We start from the raw sequence: 1,327 nt of genomic DNA, 5'->3' as shown, positions 1-1,327 counted from the left end.
GGCCTCAAACTCAGAAATCTGCCTGCTTCTGCCTCCCAAGTACTGGGACTAAAGGCGTGCGCCACCACTGCCCAGCTCCTAATTTTTAATTATATTGAAGTTGATAGAAAGATGTGTATGGATTACTGCTTGGAAAGTGAAGTCCGTTATCCAAAAGAAAAGACACAATTGCTGGGATTTTCCAAATGACTGCTTTGATGCCAGCTTACACTCAGTCAGGTTGCTATGAGTGGTGGCACTGTGGCCTTTAATTCCCATGAAATTCAGAGTTTATAAGGAGGAGGAAAGCGCCCATGCATGCACACACATACATACACAGACACAGAGAGACACAGAGAGAGACAGAGAGACAGAGTCCTATGACCAACTCCTGGGTCCATATGCCGCTTGAGTGGACAAGTCTTATTTGGAAAAGAATGTAGAATTCTTTTTGTTCTTGTCATTTCACTAACTTCCAATGGATTTAATGCCAAGGTTTCTTCAAAGAGTATGTCCCAGCACCTATAGCTGACCAAGGCTTAGCAGACTTTTGCCACAGGCATAGCTGTGTGATAAACTAAACCTTCCCTATAGTTTTTGCTCTTCTGAACCCTAACCATAATTTTTTTTATCCATCAATGAGATACAGAGGGAGTTGTAAGGCCAAGAAGCTCTTGCCTGGCATCCCAACNGTAGGACCAGTGGGCACCACCTCCATCTTCTACACGGCCATACACTTGGTCCACCTGATGGTCTGCTGCTGTTATTTTCACTGGGCAGAAGAAGCATGGGGCTCTTGCTTAGTGGAGAGGTGTGCACATTCTAGCACAGGTGTGCATGGTTCTCACCAAGTAGAGGAGCACAAATGTAAAAGCCTCCTTGTAGGGCTAGNGGGATGGATCCATGGTTAAAGAGTTCCCCACACAAGAAAAGATGAGGGTGCGATTCAGGTCCGCAGCAATAACTGGAGGGTGGGCATTACTGTCTGTAATGCCAGTCGTTCAGAGGCTGGGACAGGAGGTCTCCCCAGAGCAAGCTGGATAGCTAGATTGAACAAATCTCTGAACTTTGGGGCTCAAGTGAAGGACTGTGCCTCCATATACATAAGGTGGGAAGAGACCAAAGAAGACACTAATGTCAATTCCTGGCCTCCATAGAAACATTCATATACATGTACATGTACTCATGTNCATGTGAACATGCACACANATGTATGTGCACCCACATGCATGTGAACATACATAAATATGCACATCACAACATACACATGCAAAGACAGTTTTTTTCAATGTCCTCGTCAGGTTTTACTAGGCTTGGATGCCCCCTGGTCACAGCACTGATGTAACCC

The 1,327-nt window shown here is 45.4% G+C and overlaps 1 protein-coding gene across 1 annotated transcript in view; it reads left to right on the top strand.

Moving 5' to 3' along the window:
• Arhgap25 (Rho GTPase activating protein 25) overlaps nt 1–1,327 on the top strand; it is a 74,885-nt gene that overhangs the window by 59,296 nt on the left and 14,262 nt on the right. The gene's annotated exons all lie outside the window — the stretch shown is intronic.

This window comes from Mus caroli, chromosome 6 (assembly GCF_900094665.2).
Source record: "Mus caroli chromosome 6, CAROLI_EIJ_v1.1, whole genome shotgun sequence".
Classification (NCBI taxonomy): domain Eukaryota; kingdom Metazoa; phylum Chordata; class Mammalia; order Rodentia; family Muridae; genus Mus; species Mus caroli.
This window is presented reverse-complemented; position numbering and strand designations above follow the sequence as displayed.